Source organism: Trachypithecus francoisi, unplaced genomic scaffold (genome assembly GCF_009764315.1).
Source record: "Trachypithecus francoisi isolate TF-2019V2 unplaced genomic scaffold, Tfra_2.0 Lachesis_group0, whole genome shotgun sequence".
NCBI lineage: Eukaryota > Metazoa > Chordata > Mammalia > Primates > Cercopithecidae > Trachypithecus > Trachypithecus francoisi.
The window spans coordinates 16,421,116-16,438,816 of NW_022681453.1; positions in this window are offsets into that span (position 1 = coordinate 16,421,116).

Here is a 17,701-nt window from a genome sequence, read left to right on the forward strand (position 1 = left end):
CAGTGAACAAAAAGGGAAAATAAATAAATACCCCTGACCTTGTAACGGTGGACAGGAGAGACTTCCTGTGAGCAGCTCCTCTCACCCTAGCATGTGGTTTCCAGGGCTCCATGTCCTCCTGGTTTCCTCCAATCTCACAAGTTTCTCATCTGTGTGTTTTCTGTCTACGCTCACTCTTCCAAAAGCTTATCCAGGCTCATGACTTCGAATGCCACCATGTCAATCACTCCTAAAAGTATTTGTCCAGTCCAGACGCTTCCTGAGTGGCAGATTCACTAGTCCCACTGTCAACTAAATGTCTGCACTCTGAGTTCCAGTCATTGGCATCTCAAACGCAACTTGTGCCACCCTAACGCTGGCTCATCTGCTAAACCTACTTCACCCCACTTCCCCCAAATTGAGTGATAGCACCTCAACCCTTCTTATTGCTCAAGCCAAACACCTCAAAGTACCCCTTGACTACTCTCTTTCCCAGCTATATCCAGTGCAACAGGAAGTTCTGTTGTCCCCATCAGCATCATCTACCCAAAATGAAATCACTTCCTACCATGTCCATGCTCCACTGAGTCCAAACTGCCACCATTTCTCTCAAGGGCAATGTCACAGCTGCCTCCTGGTCCCCTGTTGCCGCCCCTGATGCCTTCAGTCTGTTCTGCACACATCAACCTGTGAATATATGAGTCAGACCCTCCCAATCCCTGCTCAGAACCATGGAGTACCTCCTCTCCAAGGAAAAACCAGAGACAGCAGGACCCTCATGATTCCCTATTACCCCTCTGACTGTATCTCCCCGGCCAGCTTTTGGCCTTGCTGCTCAATCTCCAGTGTTCCTCACACATAACACCCCATGCACTCTCCTGCACAGTCTTTGAGCTATGACTGTTTCCGTGCCTGGATTGCACAGATTTCCAAAGGGCTGCACCCCAGCTCTCAGAGCCCCTCATTTCAGACTGTAACCTGCCCCACTCTGCCCCAGCACTCATGATCACCTTTATCCCCTTATCCTGGCTCTATATGTTTCCATAGCAGTTACCACCTTCTCAGAATTTTTTTATTTTTTGAGACAGAATCTTGCTCTGTCGCCCAGGCTGCAGTGCTATGGCATTGCAACCTCTGCTTCCAGGGTTCAAGCGATTCTCATGCCTCAGCCTCCCAAGTAGCTGGGATTACAGGCGTGCACCTCCACACCCGGCTAATTTTTCTATTTTTCAATAGAGACAGGGTTTCACCATGTTATCCAGGCCAGGCTGGTCTCAAACTCCTGGCCTCAAGTGATCCACACTCCTTGACCTCCCAAAGTACTGGGATAACAGGCGTGAGGCACTGCGCCCGGCCGCTTATTAGCAGTTACCACCGTCTCATACACTTTTTTTTTTTTTTTTTTTTGAGACGGAGTCTCACTCGGTCGCCCAGGCTGGAGTGCAGTGGCCGGATCTCAGCTCACTGCAAGCTCCGCCTCCCGGATTCACGCCATTCTCCTGCCTCAGCCTCCCAAGTAGCTGGGACTACAGGCGCCCGCCATCTCGCCCGGCTAGTTTTTTTTTTTGTATTTTTTAGTAGAGACGGGGTTTCACCGTGTTAGCCAGGATGGTCTCGATCTCCTGACCTCGTGATCCACCCGTCTCGGCCTCCCAAAGTGCTGGGATTACAGGCTTGAGCCACCGCGCCCGGCCACACTTTTTTTTATTTTTTGGAGACAGGGTCTAGCCCTGTCACCCAGGCTGGAGTGCAGTGGTTCTATCATGGCTCACTGCAACCTCAAACTCCCAGAATCCCAAGTAGCTAGGACTACAGGCACATATGACACCATGCCTGGCAATTTTTTTATTTTTTTGAGACACAGTTTCACTTTGTCACCCAGGCTGGAGCACAGTGGTGTGATCTCAACTCACTGTAACCTCCACCTCCTGGGATCAAGTGATCTTCTGCCTCAGCCTTCTGCATTCTCCTGCCTCAGCCTCCCGAGTAGCTGGGTTTATAGGCATGCACCACTACAACTGGGGAATAGTTTTGTTTTTTTTTTTTTTGAGATGGAGTCTCTCTGTTGCCTAGGCTGGAGAACAGTGGCGCAATCTTGGCTCACTGCAACCTCCGCCTCCTGGGTTCAAGTGATTCTCTTGCCTCAGCCTTCCGAGAAGCTGGGATTACAGGCATGTGCCACCACGCCCAGCTAAGTTTGTATTTTTAGTAGAGACGGGGTTTCTCCATGTTGGTCAGGCTGGTCTCAAACTCCTGACCTCAGGTGATCCACCCGCTTTGGCCTCCCAAAGTGCTGGGATTACAGGCATGAACCACCGCACCTGGCCTATTGTTGTATTTTTAGTAGAGATGAGGCTTCTTTGCCATGTTGGCCAGGCTGGTTTCAAAATCCTGACCTCCAGTGATCCGCCTACCTCAGCTTCCCAAAGTGCTGGGACTACAGGCATGAGCCAGCGAGACTGGTCCTCTATTTTTTTAATTTTTAGTAGAGACAAGGCCTTGCTATATTGCCCAGACTGGGCTTGACCTACTGAGCTCAAGCAATCCCTCTGCTTCAGCCTCCTAAAGTGCTAGGATTACAAATGTGAGCCACTGCACTCAGCTTCACGCACTTTAAAAGTAAATGCTTATTATCCTTATATGGCATTGCCTCGCTTCTCCCACAAGAAAGAGAGGTCTGTGAAGTGAGAGTCGCCCTTTCATTCATGGATGTATCCTGAGCAACTCAAATACCAATTAAGCTGTAGATATACCAGTTGACTGACTGAATAACTTGAGTACCACACGGTGTTAAGTGGGGAGTACTGTGGAGAAAAATAAAATGGGGCCGCTAGCGGTTGGGGCAAGGTGAGAATCCCGCAGGTTAAGGTCAGGCCCAGAAGGCCCCTCATACCAGCAGAATCACTGGGAAGCCTGGCCCAGTTCCTGTTCCTGTTCCCTGCCTGTGGCTTCAGGACCTACAGTGGCTGCTGAATAAAGGCTCAAAAGGCACCAATCATTTGAAACTGACTTTGCAAAAATTACAACTGAGGAAATTATGACACTGAAAGAGATCAAACCTAACTGACTCCATCTTGCTTCTAACCTTTAAATTGTCCTTGTTCATTCCTGGGCATAGGATGAACTAACCTTGGGAAGGAATTTAGTTTATGATTTGACTCTGAAACAAAATTGATAGTAGCCCTTTCCCAAAAGACCCCCTTCTTGCCTGGGGACCAGTCTGCCTTTGTAGGACTAACAAATTAGCTACAAGATTAGAAACTACAGTTTAGTGGGGTCATGCAGCTTTTGGCTGCAAGAGTCTGAACCTCCCCAGACTGCTCCTGGGGATTACAACACTATTGTAAAACCTAAGATCAATGTTTGAGATGTTTTCAGACCCTGCACTCGATGCAGCTGACACCACCCAGACCAGTAATCTGCCATCCCAGCCAGGTACAGAAGACAGCAAGAAAACCTCACTTCGACATCCCTGTGATTCTATCTCCAACCTGACCAATCAGCACTCCCCACATCCTGAGCCCCTACCGGCCAAATTATCTTTAAAAACTCTGATCCCTGAATGCTCCAGAGACTGATTTGAGTAATAATAAAACTCTGATCTCCCATACAGCCGGCTGTGCGTGAATTACTCTTTCTCCATTGCAAGTCCCCTGTCTTGATAAATTGGCTCTGTCTAGTCAGTGGGCAAGGTGAACCCATTGGGCAGTTACACATTCAGGTCCTTAACACATAGACCAGTGCTCTACCCTCTCCCCACCCCATCTCCCATTCCAGTGCTCCTCTGTGTGGGGTATAAGGCTGGGCAAGGCAGAGTCTCCTTGGAGCAGCCTGAGCATTTATTCACTCTTCCATTCCTTTTGCAAGTGCTTATCAAGGTCTGACTTAGATTAGACACCAGGGATGCAGCATGAATAAACACAGTAAGAATTAAAATGATTTATTTGTCCAGAGGTGGGTGAGAGGCAACAGACAGTAAAAGAACAAATAACACAATTATAGGCAGAGTGACTACAATGGAGAAAAGGAACCAAGCAAAAGTGCAGAGTATGGTGTTTACGTCTAAAGCAGCAGGAGAGGTAGAGAAGGGGACATCTGAGCTAAGATCAGCCCAAAGGCACTGACTGAGCATGAAAAGATCTAGAGGAAGCCATTTCTGGCAGAAAAGCACAGAAAGTACAAAGACCCTGAGGAAAGAAGAAGTTTGACATTCTGAAGGAATATGAAAAAGCCACTTGGGTCTAATGGAAGAAGTAGCTCAGAACTTAAGGGAAAGATGCAAAGAGCAGAAAAGGATGAAGGAATAGACCACAGATCTGGGGGGCAAGTCCAGGAATTCTGATGCGCAGACAGCAGGAGTCCTAAAAGGAGAAAAAGGGACAGCTGAAATGGAGGCATTGGCTAGTCAAATTACAGAAGAAAACTTTCACGACATGAAGAAAACGCTGTGTCGGCCAGGCGCGGTGGCTCACACTTGTCATCCCAGCACTTTGGGACCCTGAGACAGGTAGATTGCTTGAGGTTAGGAGTTTGAGACCAGCCCGGCCAACATGGTGAAACCCTGTCTCCACCAAAAAATACAAAAATTAGCCGGACGTGGTGGTGCGCACCTGTAGTCCCAGCTATTCTGGAAGCTGAGACAGGAGAATCGCTTGAACCTGGGAGGCAGAGGTTGCAGTGAGCAAAGATCACGCCACTGCACTACAGCCTGGGTGACAGAGCGAGACTCCCTTTCAAAAAAAAAAAAAAAAAGAAAGAAAAGAAAAGAAAAAAGAAAACGCTGTGTGTAGATGGGAGGAGCTGATCACATTCCCAAGAAGGATGAAAGAGAAAGACTACAGTAAAATTCTTAAACTCCAGGGAGAAAGAGACCATTATACAAGCTTCTAGATAGATAAAACAAATTATATACCAAGGAAGAAGGGCCAGCTGGCCTCAAACTCTTCCCCGTAACACAGGTGCACTATCGGCCCACCTAGGCCCAGCTAAAGGACAGTTGTCATGCCTGGAGAGAAACAATAACCATAAATGGAACAAGAAAAAAAATAGTAGAATGTTCAAATTACCAAGGGGAAACATTAAATGAATGACAGTTTAATCAGAGAGCAAGAGAAAGAGGAAAATATTAGGTTGACCCTATGAAACTGCTAATATTCAACTGTTTTAACCTACAAAAACAGTAGTTTTATATAGGTCAACTGAATATAAATATAAAACTACAATGTAAAAAATAACCTAGGCCGGGTACGGTGGCTCACGCCTGTAAGCCCAACACTTTAGGAGGCCAAGGCAGGCAGATCATGAGGTCAGGAGATCGAGACCATCCTGGTTAACACGGTGAAACCCCGTCTCTCCTAAAAAAATACAAAAAAATTAGCCGGGCGTGGTGGCGGGCGCCTGTAGTCCCAGCTACTCAGGAGGTTGAGACAGGAGAATGGAGTGAACCCAGGAGGTGGAGCTTGCAGTGAGCCGAGATAGCGCCACTGCACTCAATCCTGGGCTACAGAGCGAGACTCCATCTCAAAAACATAATAATAATAATAGTAATAATAATAATAAATCTAAATTATGGGGCTGGGCACTATGGCTCTCACCTTTAATCCCAGCTACTCTGGAGGCTGAGGCAGGAGAACTGCTTGAGCCCAGGATTTGAAGTCCAGCCTGGGCAACATAGTGAGATCCTGTGTCTTAAAAAAAAAAAAAAAAAAAAGAATTGATGGAATGAGCAAAACTAAACATCTTTATCACAGTAAATAAATCCTGAACTCCCTTTAAAAACATAGAGACTGGATTAGAGAAACAAAACCCAGCCACATGCTATTTGTAGGATATTTGAGACCACATGAATAGAAAAGGCTGAAAAATAAAGGAGTGGGCAGAGAGATCAGGCCAGCACAAACTAGAGGAGAACAGGAGTACACATGAGAAAAGGTAGGATTTAAGGTGACAGGCATTGAGCGAAATAAACAGGGCCACTATCTAACACAGAAAGAGACAATTTATGAAACAGCCATGGCCGGGCACTGTGGCTCACATCTGTAATCCCGGCACTTTGAGAGGCCAAGGCGGGCAGATCACTTGAGACAAGGAGTTCAAGTCCAGCCTGGCCAACATGGCGAAACCCCATCTCTATCAAAAATACAAAAATTAGCCGAGCGTGGTGATGCATGCCTATAGTCCTAGCTGCTTGGGAGGCTGAGGCACGAGAATCGCTTGAACCCAGGAGGCGGAGGTTGCAGTGAGCTGAGATCATGCCACTGCACTCCTAGGTGACAGAGCAAGACTCTATCTTCAAAAAAAAAAAAAAAGAAAAAAGAAACAGACATAAACTATACATAAACGATATAACAATAAGTTGAGGTACACCAGATATGCAAAACATTTTTTTAAAACAGGAACTAGACAGGGATGATGGCAACACTATTATAACACATTGTCTTAGAATTCTAGCAAATATTTCCAAAGTATTTGGCTTTGGAGGAAAGAAAAGAGTCCTAACGAATATAATAAGAAAAGAAAATGGCATGCTATAAATATTGGAGAGAAAGACATTAAACTATCTCTTTAGTTAATGCCATGATTGCAAATCTAGAAAATCCAAAGGACTTTCTTGAAAATTATTACAATTAATAAGATAAAATGTTAAGGTGATAAATACAAGAAAAATACATGAAAAATAATAGCATTTGCTACAAATTGGCCCCTAAAAATGAATAAAAATGAGAAAAATATTTAATTTACAAATATTTAACTAAGAACAAAAATATAAAATATTGTTTTTGTTTTTGTTTTTGAGACAGAGTCTCGCTCTGTCACCCAGGCTGGAGTGCAGTGGCATGATCTCAGCTCACTGCAACCTCCTCCTCCCAAGTTTAACTGATTCTCTTGCCTCAGCCTCCCGAGTAGCTGGGACTACAGGTGTGCACCACCATGCTGGGCTAACTTTTGTATTTTATGTAAAGACAGGGTTTCACCATGTTGGTTAGGCTGGTCTTGAACTCCGACCTCAGGTGATCCACCCACCTCAGTCTCCCAAAGTGGTGGGATTACAGGCGTGAGCCACCATGCCTGGCCGAATGTTCTGTTACATGTCTTTTGGTGGACACACCATTTGTTTCTGTTGCATATAACTCAGGCTATTTGGATCCTTCCACCATCATCCTTGATGTGTTGGATTCTGTCCTCAGGCTTATGGCCCTCGCTTTGAAAGATAGCTGCATCTGGCCGGGCGCGGTGGCTCAAGCCTGTAATCCCAGCACTTTGGGAGGCCGAGACGGGCGGATCACGAGGTCAGGAGATCGAGACCATCCTGGCTAACATGGTGAAACCCCGTCTCTACTAAAAATACAAAAAACTAGCCGGGCGAGGTGGCGGACACCTGTAGTCCCAGCTACTCCGGAGGCTGAGGCAGGAGAATGGCCTAAACCCGGGAGGCGGAGCTTGCAGTGAGCTGAGATCCAGCCACTGCACTCCAGCCTGGGCAACAGAGCAAGACTCCGTCTCAAAAAAAAGAAAAAAAAAAAAAAGAAAGATAGCTGCATCCTTTCCAAACATCATGTATTCAAAGTAGGAGGTAGGCTGGCACTAGCCACATCTATCCCCTTTATCAGGTAAGCAAATGCTTTCCCAGAAGCCCCAGCAGACTTCCATTTATTGTTCACTGACCAATGACTCAGACTTCTCAGGCTCACAAGGAGGCTGAGAAGTCAGAGAACAGGTCAGGATTTGTCCATTACTTGGGACTGGACACTTACCCTCCTGGACAAAATCAAGATTTGTTAGCAAAGAAGGAGAAAAGGGTATTAAGAGGCAATGGACAGAACCTCACAGCATGAAAAGATGTTGAAACTCATCAGAAGGCAAGGAATGGACATCAAAGTAAGCAATGTAGCAATGACAAAACTATGGAGAGAATAGGACTTCATCAGGGTGAAAGTAGTGGAGTGTACCTTGCCACCGAAGATCTTTTATTTACTTCAAGAGAGACTTAAGGCGGTTTGAGATAAAACCAGGAGATATCAGTTATGATGGTTTGGAGGAAAAGAGTAAACCGGCAGTGTAAACAAGGGCAGGGCATTTGTGAGTAGTTGAGAATGGAGAATAGGAGTATGACTAGACAGAATATAGTAGGGATGACAGGTTTTTGGGGCACAGTCCAAGTAGTGGGAGTGACTGCGTAGAGCCCTGTTGCAAAAAGTAGGGTAAGGATGAATAGACTTAATAGAATGAAGGGATGTATTAGGCTCATAAGAGTTATTACTGTTTTTCAGAAATGTGAATGAGTTTAAGGGAAGTAGGGGAGAGTACTTGCGACTTCCAGGAGGAAGAAGAGCGATCAGGCTGGCTGTCCAATGGACAAAGCTTTATTCTGGAATGGTGAACCCAATGAGGAGGGTCCTGCAGGCGGACGGCAGTTGGGGTACTACAGATGACTAAGTAGAGTCCAGTCCATCAAGGTTGTAGAGTTTGAGGGGTCAGAATTTTAATAAGAACTGATCATCTAGCTAGGGTGTCTTTATTTTATTATTATTATTTTTTTGAGACGGAGTCTCGCTCTGCCGCCCAGGCTGGAGTGCAGTGGCCAGATCTCGGCTCACTGCAAGCTCCGCCTCCCGGGTTCACGCCATTCTCCTGCCTCAGCCTCCCGAGTAGCTGGGACTACAGGCGCCCGCCACGTCGCCCGGCTAGTTTTTTGTATTTTTAGTAGAGACGGGGTTTCACCATGTTAGCCAGGATGGTCTCGATCTCCTGACCTCGTGATCCGCCCGTCTCGGCCTCCCAAAGTGCTGGGATTACAGGCTTGAGCCACCGCGCCCGGCCCTAGGGTGTCTTTATATGGCTGGGAATCTGGAGTAGGCAAGAGAAGCAGCCTGGTGAATTTCCTGTCTAGACTGCTTGAGGACTGGAAGATAGTCACCTAGAGGGCTGGTGTTTGGGACGAGGCTGGAGCTGAGCAAGAAAGTACATCCATATAACAGTTTAAATGGACTGTACCCTGTAGCATCTCGAGAACAGGCTCTAATTCTGAGAAGGGCAACAGGTAAAAGTATAGCCTGGTCCTTTTTAAGTTAGAGGATGAGCTTAGTGAGGTGTGTCTTTAAAATACCATTACTTTGGCCAGGCACAGTGGCTCACGCCTGTAAGCCACTTTGGGAGGCTGAGGTGGGCAGATCACAAGGTCAGGAGATTGAGACCATCCTGGCTAACACGGTGAAACCCCGTCTCTACTAAAAAAAAAAATACAAAAAAATTAGCCAGGCGTGGTGGCAGGCGCCTGTAGTCGCAGCTACTACGGAGGCTGAGGCAGGAGAATGGCATGAACTCAGGAGGCAGAGCTTGCAGTGCGCCGAGATCGGGCCACTGCACTCCAGCCTGGGCAACAGAGCAGACTCTGTCTCAAAAAAAAAAAAAAAAAAAAAAAAATATATATATATATATATATATATATATATATATAAAATTAGTCCATTCTACCTTTCCTGAAGATTGAGGATGGTAAGGGGTATGAAGGTTTTGCTGAATATCAAGAGTCTAAGAAACTGCTTGGGTGATTTGACTAATAAAGGCCAGTCCGTTATCGGACTGTATAGAGGTAGGAAGGCCAAACCGAGGAATTATGTCTGACAGAAGGGAAGAAATGACCGCAGTGGCCTTTTCAGACCCTGTGGGAAAGGTCTCTACCCATCCAGTGGAAGTGTCTACCCAGACCAAGAGGTATTTTAGTTTTTTGACTCGGGGCATGTGAGTAAAGTCAATTTGCCAGTCCTGGGCAGGGAAATGCAGGGGCAAATTCCTGAGCTTGATGTGTAGGGAAGGGAGAGGCCTAAACAATCCCTGAGGAGTAGTAGAATAGGAGATGGAACACTGAGAAGTGATTTTTTTTTTGAGGATAGATTTCCACAATGGAAATGAAATGAGAGGTTTTAAGAGGCGGGCTAGAGCCAGGTGTGGTGGCTCATGCCTGTAATCCCGCACTTTGGGAGGCTGGGGTGGGCGGATCACAAGGTCAGGAGATGGGGAACATCCTGGCTAACATGGTGAAACCCTGTCTCTACTAAAAACACACAAAAAAATTGGTTGGGCATGGTGGCGGGCACCTGCAGTCCCAGCTACTGGGGAGGCAGAGGCAGGAGAATGGCATGAACCCAGAAGGCGGAGCTTGCAATGAGCCGAGATCACCTCACTGCACTCCAGCCTGGGCGACAGAGCGAGACTCTAGAGGTGGGCTAGCGGCTTGTAACCTACATGGAAGAGGTTATGAAATGACGACAGAAGAGAATCGGCCTGTGAGGCTGGAAGGAGATATTTTTCTTGGTCTAAGAACCATTTGCCTTGTGTGGGAAGAGATTGTTAGGTGGAAGTTTTAGTGGGAGAGTAGGCGGGAGTGACCAATGAGAAGGAGAAAAACTGACTATGAAGGACAGAAGTTAGAATGCTAGCTGCTTGTTTAGCTGTCTTATCAGCATAATTGTTGCCTTGAGCGATGGGATCTGATGCCTTTTGATGGCCCTTGCAATGAATGACTCTTTGGAAGTAAAGCAGCCTTGAGAAGAGTTTTTATTAAAGAGGCATTAATGATGGAGGACCCTTGCGTAGTGAGGAAACCTCTTTCAGCTTATATAACAGCACGGTGGTGCAGGATATGGAGGGCATATTTAGAGTCAGTATAAATATTGACGAATAGTCCCTTTACAAGAGTGAGTGCCCGAATTAAGGCAATGAGTTTGGCTTGCTGAGAGGTAGTGGAGGGGGCAGAGTAGTAGCCTCAATGATAGATGTAGAAGATACTATAGCATAGCCTGCCTTTGCTGGTGAGTGATGATTAGGCCTGGTGGAACTGCCATCAATAAACCAAGTATGATCAGGGTGAGGAACAGGAAAGAAGGAAATATGGGGAAATGGAGTGAATGTCAGGTGGATCAGAGAGATACAGTCATAGGGGTCGGGGTGGTATCTGGAATAATGTAGGAGGCCAGATTGAAGTCTGAGCCAGGAAAAATGGTAATTGTGGGAGACTCAACAAAGAGTGAGTATAGCTGAAGGAGCTGAGGAGCAGAAAGTATATGCATCAGGTGTGAGGAATAAAATAGATTTTGAAAGTTATGAGAACTGTAGAGAGTGAGTTGAGCATAGTCTTGATTTTGAGGGCCTGTAAAACTATTAGGGTGGCAGCAGCCACTGCACAGAAGCATGATGGCCAGCCTAAAACAGTAAGGTCAAGTTGTTTGGACAAAAAAGCTGCAGGGCATGGTCCCAGTCCTTGTGTAAGAATTTTGACTGTGCAGCCCTGCACTTTGGCTGTGTGTAATGAAAAGGGTTGGGATGAGTCAGGGAGAGCTAGTGTAGGAGCAGTCTCTAGAGCTGTCTTTAAGGAATGGGAAGAGGAGTAGGGAAAGGATTTAGGATCTATGGGATCAGCTAGGTTTTTCTTTGTGAGTTTATATAACGGTTTTGTTAGGATAGCAAAACCAGGTATCCAAAGGCGAAACTATCCAACCATGCCCAGAAAAGAAAGGAGTGGTTGTTTTCTAGAAGGGGTTGGGGTTTGGGAGATTAGCCAGACACAATCAGCAGGGAGAGCACGTGTGTTTTTTTTTTTTTTTTTTTTTTTGAGATGGAGTCTCGCTCTGTTGCCCAGGCTGGAGTGCAGTGGCCGGATCTCAGCTCACTGCAAGCTCCACCTCCTGGGTTTATGCCATTCTCCTGCCTCAGCCTCCTGAGTAGCTGGGACTACAGGCACCCGCCACCTCACCCGGCTAGTTTTTTGTATTTTTTAGTAGAGACGGGGTTTCACCATGTTAGCCAGGATGGTCTTGATCCCCTGACCTCGTGATCCGCCCGTCTCGGCCTCCCAAAGTGCTGGGATTACAGGCTTGAGCCACCGCGCCCAGCCACACATATGTTTTTACGAAGAATTATGCCGAGATAGGTAATGAGTGAGAAAGAAATTTGGGCTTGACTGAAGTAATGAGGGCTGTACCTGAAGCCTTGCGGCAGTACAGCCCAGGTAAGTTGCTGAGGCTGATGGGTGTCAGGGTCAGTCCAGGTAAAAGCAAAGAGGGCCTGGGATGAGGGGTGCAGGGGAATACTGAAAAAGCATTTTTAAGATCAAGAATGGAATAGTGGGTTGTGGAGTAAGGTATCCAGGACAAAAGAGTGTATGGGTTGGGCACCACAGGGCGGATAGGCAAAACAATTTTGGTTGATAAGGTGCAGATCCTGAACTAACCTGTAAGACTTGTCTGGTTTTTGGACAGGTAAAATGGGGGAATTGTAAGGAGAGTGTATAGGCTTTGGAAGCCCATGCTGTAGCAGGCAAGTGATAACAGGCTTTAACCTTTTTAAAGCCTGCTGTGAGATGGGATATTGGTGTTGAGTGAGGTAAGAGTGATCAGGTTGTTTTTTTTTTTTTTTCTTTTTTTTTTTTTTGAGATGGAGTCTCACTCTGTTGCCCAGGCTGGAGTACAGTGGCGCGATCTCGGCTCACTGCAAGTTCCGCCTCCTGGGTTCATGCCATTCTCCTGCCTCAGCCTCCTGAGTAGCTGGGACTACAAGTGCCTGCCACCACGCCTGGCTAATTTTTTGTATTTTTAGTAGAGATGGGGTTTCATTGTGTTAGCCAGGATGGTCTCGATCTCCTGACCTCGTGATCCGCCCGCCTCGGCCTCCCAAAGTGCTGGGATTACAGGTGTGAGACACTGCACCTGGCCGAGTGATTAGGTTTTAATGGGATGATAAGGAGTGCGTGATTGGTCACCAAGGTAGGAGTAGAGGTATCTTATACTTGCAGATTAAGGTAGGGAGACACAAGGGGAGAATGTGAAGGAGGCTTTGAACTGGGGAAAGGGTGGCAATGAGGTGTGGCTATAGCCCAGGAATACTCAGAGAAGTAGATAATTTAGTTAGAATGTCTTGACATAATAAGGGTACTGGCTAGGGGGGGATAACTAAAAAGGAGTGCATAAAAGAATGTTGTTCAAGTTGGCACCACAGTGGGGGAGTTTTAAGGGGTTTTGAAGCTTGGCCGTCAATACCCACAACAGTTATGGGGGCAAGGGAAACAGGCCCTTGAAAAGAAGGTAATGTGGCGTGGGTAGCCCCCATATCAATTAAACAGGGGATGGACTTACCCTCCACTGTGAGAGTTACCCGAAGCTTGGCGTCCGTGATTGTCCATGGGGTTTCTGAAGCAATTGGGCAGTGTCAGTTTTCAGCCACGAAGTCAAGCAGATCTGGGAAGGAGTCAGTCAGAGAGCCTTGGGCCAGAGCTTTAGCGGCTCTAGGAGTGGGTGCCAGGCGAGCTGGGCAGTCTGATTTCCCGTGGGTCCCTGCACAGATGGGACACAGCTTGGGAGTAATTCCAGGCTGTGGGCACTCCTTGGCCCAGTGGCCAGATTTCTGGCATTTGAAGCAAGATCCTGATGGAGGAGGTCCTGTAGGAATGCCTGACCACGGTAGCTTAGGTGTTTTGAAGTTCTTATGTGCTGGAGGTGCAGCTGGATTTTGTCTCACAGCAGAGGCAAGTAATTGTAACTCAGAAATGTGTTGCTGTTTGGCTGCCTTCTTTCTATTACTGTACACCTTGAAGGCGAGGTTGATTAATTCCTGTTGTGGGGTTTGAGGGCTGGATTCCAATTTTTGAAGTTTTTTTTTTTTTTAATGTCAGGAGCTGACTGTGTGATAAAATAAATATGGAGAATGAGACGGCCTTCTGACCCTTCAGGATCTAGGGCTATAAAGCGTCTCAGGGTTGCTGCCAAATGAGCCATGAACTGGGCTGGATTTTTGTCTTTACCTTGGGTAGTTTTTTTAAAGTTTATCACATTAATAGCTTTGTATGCTGCCTTTTTAAGCCCCCAACTAGGCAGGAAACCATGGAATCTTGCCTAGCTATACCTGGGGAATCTGCGTGATAGTTTCATTGGGGATTCTCTCAGGGAACTGCTCTAATGCCTTCTTGAAGGTCTGGCTCATGAAGCCAGCAGTTGTCAGCATGAGACTGGGCTAGAGAAAAAACTCTTTCCTGTCCATCTGGGGAGAGGGTAGAAGTTAGGATGACATTTAAGTCACTCCAGGTTAAATTGTAGGACAGAGTTAGATATCAGAATTCCTGTATATATTTAGTGGGATCTGATGAGAAAGAGCCTAAATGCTGGCTGATTTGGGAAAGGTCTGATAAAGAAAAAGGCATATGTACCCTGACTATACCTTCAGCTCCAGCCTCCTCTCTAAGAGGAAATTGTTGGGCAGGTGTGGAAGAGCTAGTCACAGAACGAAACTATAAGCCAGACCAGGTATGAGGAGGGGAGGTGATAGAAAGGTTGTAGGGTGGAGGAGCAGAGGCTTAGGAAGAATTGGAGCCTGATTCAGTCTGGTGAAGAGAGACCTGAAGAGGAGCAGTTTGGGGAGGAAGGGAGAGGTCAGATGGGTTGGTAGAAAAGGAAGATTGAAAGGACTCAAGAGCTTGGGGTGGAGACTGAAGGAACAGACAGGAGAGAAAGAAGAAAGATTTGGGACGAGTCACATTGGGAGCAGAAACTAGGGAGGGAACGAAGTGTGAAAAATGCCTGGATGTAAGGCACCTCAGAGCATTTGCCCATTTTTTGACAAAAATTATCTAGGTCTTGTAGGATGGAGAAATCAAAAGTGCCATTTTTTTGGCCATTTAGAGCCATTATCAAGTTTGTATTGGGGCCAAGTCGTGTTGCTGAAGAAAATAAGACACTTAGGTTTTAGGTCAGGCGAGAGTTGAAGAGGTTTTAAGTTCTTGAGAACACAGGCTAAGGGGGAAGAAGGAAGAGTGGAGGGTGGAAGGTTGCCCATAGTGAAGGAGGCAAGCCTAGAGAAAAGAGAGGGTAGAGACACTTGGGGTGGGGGGTGATGGGTGGTACTTGCCACCCAGAGGAGGTGGTACTTGCCACTACGGTGAAGGATCAAGGCTGGCATCCCCACAGTGATCAGACACCTCTGAAATGTGAGTGAATAATCAGGCAGGCATCCCCACAGTGATCAGACACCTCTGAAATGTGAGTGAATAATCAGGCAGGCATCCCCATGGTGATTAGACACCCAGGGAAGACTCTCTTCCCGAATCCTTGACCAGCGCCGGAGGTTTGGGTTCACGGATAAAACACATCTCCTCTGTCTCTACCAGAAAAGAAAAGAAACTGAAATTGAGGGACGGGAGAGACTGAAGGGTGGCACAGAAATTGAAAGGAGAAAGAAGTTGAGGAATAGTGAGAGAGGTTGGAGAAGAGGGTAAAAAGAGGCCACTTACCTGATTTAAAATTGGTGAGATGTTCCTTGGGCTGGTTGGTCTGAGGACTGGAGGTCGTAGGTGGATCCTTCTCATGGAGCAAAGAGCAGAAGGACAGGGGATTGATCTCCCAAGGAAGGTCCCCTGATCTGAGTCACGGCACCAAAATGTCACACGTGTCCGTGTGAAGAGACCACCAACAGGCTTTGTGTGAGCAACAAGGCTATTTATTCACTTGGGTGCAAGTGGGCTGAGTTCGAGAAAGGAGTCAGCAAAGGGAGTTAGGGATGGGGCAGTTTTTTTTGTTTGTTTGTTTTTTTTTTGTTTTTTTTTTGTTTTTTTTTTTTTTTTGAGGCGGAGTCTCGCTCTGTCTCCCGGACTGGAGTGCAGTGGCCGGATCTCAGCTCACTGCAAGCTCCGCCTCCAGGGTTTACGCCATTCTCCTGCCTCAGCCTCCCGAGTAGCTGGGACTACAGGCGCCCGCCACCTCGCCCAGCTAGTTTTTTTGTATTTTTAGTAGAGACGGGGTTTCACCGTGTTAGCCAGGATGGTCTCGATCTCCTGACCTCGTGATCCACCCATCTCGGCCTCCCAAAGTGCTGGGATTACAGGCTTGAGCCACCGCGCCCGGCCGGGATGGGGCAGTTTTATAGGACTAGGGTAAGCAGTGGAAAGTTACAGTTAAAGGGGGTTTTTCTCTTGCGGGCAGGGGCAGGGGTCACAAGGTGCATGGTGGGGAGATCATAAGACTCATTGTCCAGAAGAAGAATGTCATGAGGTTAATCGATCAGTTGGGCAGGGCAGGGCAGGAACAAGTCATAATGGAATGTCTTAAGGTTGGTTAATCAGTTAAGACAGGAGCTGGAGGCCAGGCGCAGTGGCTCACACCTGTAATCCCAGCACTTTGGGAGGCCAAGGTGGACGGATCACGAGGTCAGAAGATCGAGACCATCTTTGCTAACATGGTGAAACCCTGTCGCTACTAAAAATGCAAAAAATTAGCTGGGTGTGGTGGCGGGCACCTGTAGTCCCAGCTATTCGGGAGGCTGAGGCAGGAGAATGGCGTGAACCCAGGAGGCTGAGCTTGCAGTGAGCTGAGATCGTGCCACTGCACTCCAGCCTGGGTGACAGAGCGAGACTCCGTCTCAAAAAAAAAAAAAAAAGACAAGAGTTGGCTGTTTCAATTCTTTTGTACTTTTTTCGGTTGCCTCAGGCCATCTGGATGTATATGTGCAGGTTTGGGCTCAGAGGCCTGACACCCAGGAGGTGGATGTTCCAGTGAGCCGAGATTGCACAATTGCACTCCAGCCTGGGCGACTGAGTGAGACTTTGTCTAAAAAAAAAAAAAAAAGAGTAACAGGGCCAGGTGTGGTGGCTCACGCCTGTAATCCCAGCACTTTGGGAGGCTGAGGCGGCCAGATCACCTGAGGTCGGGACTTTGAGACCAGCCTGACCAAAATGGAGAAACCCCGTTTCAACTAAAAATACAAAATTTGCCGGGCATGGTGGTGCATGCCTGTAATCCCAGCTACTCAGGAGGCTGAGGCAGGAGAATTGCTTGAATCCAGTTGTGGTGACCCAAGATCGTGCCATTGCACTTCAGCCTGGACAACAAGAGCGAAACTCCATCTCAAAAAAAAAAAAAAAAAAAAAAAGGCCAGGCACAGTGGCTCACGCCTGTAATCCCAGCACTTTGGGAGGCCGAGGCAAGTGTATCGCAAGGTCAGGAGATCGAGACCATCCTGGATAACTTGGTGAAACCCTGTCTCTACTAAAACTACAAAAAAAAAAAAAAAAGAGGCCGGGCGCGGTGGCTCAAGCCTATAATCCCAGCACTTTGGGAGGCCGAGATGGGCGGATCACGAGGTCAGGAGATCGAGACCGTCCCAGCTAACAAGGTGAAACCTCGTCTCTACTAAAATAATACAAAAAACTAGCCGGGCGAGGTGGCGGGCGCCTGTAGTCCCAGCTAATCGGGAGGCTGAGGCGGGAGAATGGCGTAAACCTGGGAGGCGGAGCTTGCAGTGAGCCGAAATCCAGCCACTGCACTCCAGCCTGGGCGAAAGAGCGAGACTCCCATCTCAAAAAAAAAAAAAAAAAAAAGAAAGAAAAAAAAGTTAGCCGAGTGTGGTGGTAGGAACCTGTAGTCTCAGCTACAGTGAGCCCAGATTGTGCCACTGCACTCCAGCCTGGGCAACAGAGCAAGACTCCATCTCAGAAAAAAAAAAAAAAAAAAAAAGAGTAATAGGCCAGCACAGTGGTTCACGTCTGTAATCCCAGCACTTTAGGAGGCTGAGGCGGGCAAATCACTTGAGGTCAGGGGTTTGAGACCAGCCTGGCCGACGTGGTGAAACCCTGTCTCTACTAAAAATACAAAAATTAGCCAGGCGTGGTAGTGCACTCCTTTAATCCCAGCTACTCAGGAGGCCGAGGCAGGAGAATTGCTTGAACTTGGGAGGAGCAGGT